Below are 2,385 nucleotides of genomic sequence, written 5' to 3' on the forward strand. Positions count from 1 at the left end.
CATCATAACTCTAAGCAAGGCAAGGGCTCTTTCTGCTACCTCTTCCACCCTTGCATCAACTCCGCTGAAGGAACAAAAGCACTCGAGGCACGAACCTGTGATCACCCTGGCCTCGCTAAGGGCGCCAAGGGAGGAAAGCCCAAGGAAGTGCTCTGGTTCTATGCTTTCCGATGCCGACTTAAGCGGCAGCTCAGCCATGCAAGTCATGACCACTGGAGCGACTTCAATCGATGAGCTGATGGCTCATATGAATGAAGCGATCGCAAGGCTAACACGAATTGTGGAAGAAAAAGACTCACAAATCATTGCACTCGTTAACCAATTAGAGGCGCAGCAAAACAATAAACCCGACCTAAAGGGAAATCTACTAAAAAGAGAAGTTGGCGAAGAAGATGAGGCTCTGGTGGAGAAAGCCGATGTGAAGCTGGAGCCGGACCAAGCAGCGGCACTCATGGGATCTCTTTCTATCCAGCAGCTGCAGGAGATGATCGCCAGCATCATTAAGGCGTAGTACGAAGGAAGTTCACATGACTCTATACTATACTCAAAGCCTTACTCCAAAAAGATTGACGCTTTGAAGATGCTGAGGGGTTATCAACCGCCAAAGTTCATGCAATTTGGTGGAAAGGGAAACCCAAAGCAACACGTCGCCCATTTCATTGAGACTTGGAAAAACGCGGGGACAGAAGGAGATTACCTCGCCAAACAGTTTGTACGCTCGCTGAAAGGAAATGCTTTTGAGTGGTACATAGACCTGGAGCCTGAGTCAATCAACAGCTAGGAGCAATTGGAAAGGGAATTCCTCAACCGCTTTTACAGCACCCACCGCACTATGAGCATGGTAGAGTTGACGAACACGAAGCAATGGAGGGATGAGCCAGTCATGAACTACATCAACCGATGACGTAATCTAAGCCTCGACTGCAAGGACAGGCTCTCGGAGATCTCTTCAATCGAGATATGTGTCCAAGGCATGCAATGAGGGTTACATTATATCCTTCAAGGCATCAAGCCATGGACCTTTGAAGAGTTAGCCACCCGTGCCCACGACATGGAGATGAGCATTGCTCACTATGAAAAGAAAGAGCCAATCACCAACTTCAAGAAGGACAAGGTGTTTGCCCCAAATGTAGATAAAACTGGGAAGAAGCCCGCCAAGGAAGCTTTTACTATCAACACTGCGCCCATCAAGACCTCATCCGAGCCTATCAAGATCTCCTCCAAAACCAAAGCAAAGAAGATAAAGAGAGGTGAGCCTCCTCGCACCCAAGACAGGTACGAAAGCACCTTGAGGGAATTGAAGCAGAAGGCGTACCCTTTTCCTGACTCAGACATGGATGCAATGTTAGACAACTTGCTGGAAAAGAAGGTGATTGAGTTACCATAATGTAAGCGCCCTGAAGAAATCAATCGCGTGAACGATCCTAGGTACTGCAAGTACCATTGTATCGTGAGCCATCCTGTTGGCAAGTGCTTCGTCCTCAAAGAACTCACTATGAAGCTAGCGCAACAAGGGAAAATTGAGCTCGACCTCGAAGACACGGCCGCAACACATACTACTACAATTGCATTTGGATCATTCGATCCTGTGCCTCTCCAAGCGATACCTGACCATTCCTATCAATGCTCAAGTTGCACGATACCTTCTGTGCAACCATCGTCGGGGGCAAACGAACAAGATGCACATACCGATGATAAAAAAGGATGGACATTGGTGACCTACAAAAAAACAAGGAAACCAAAACCACAAGCCATAAGACCAAAGGTAGAACAAGGGAGAAAGCACCGTCGCCGCAATAGTAGAAAGCCTAAAAAAAACATAAAAGCTGCTAAGCCAACGTATGCTGGGGAATCTATGGAGCAAGAGCCACGCATTCCTATCTTCTTGCACGAGTACTTCCCGGAGGACTTCTTCCAATAGTGTACTATCACTGCATGTCACATGGTCGAAGTAGAAATGGAAGAGCCCTCAAAAGGCAAAGTTATCGCCACTAAGGGAGAAAAAACTCTCATGCTCAAAGAAGGTCTGCCAATACACTTTAGCATCAAGGAAGCGCTACGATTACCAAAGAAGATGCGAAGAACACTGGCAGCAGTCTTGGCAAGTCTTAACGATCACGAAGTGCAAGAAAGTAAGAACGAAGGCTTGAAGCTTCGACCACATGAATGTGCCAGATGCTGTGCCGTCGAGGACGCAATCCACTTCACCGATGAAGACTTGTTGCTATGATCCAAGCCTCACAACCGTCTTCTCTTCGTCTCTGGGTACGTAAGGGAGCACAAAGTCAACCGCATGCTTGTGGATGGTGGATCAGCCATAAACATCATGCCAAAGTCAACAATGACTACAATCGGCATCAAGGCGGATGAACTGTCCCTAAGTCG

The sequence above is a fragment of the Malus sylvestris genome, chromosome 6, assembly GCF_916048215.2.
Source record: "Malus sylvestris chromosome 6, drMalSylv7.2, whole genome shotgun sequence".
Taxonomy (NCBI): Eukaryota; Viridiplantae; Streptophyta; class Magnoliopsida; order Rosales; family Rosaceae; genus Malus; species Malus sylvestris.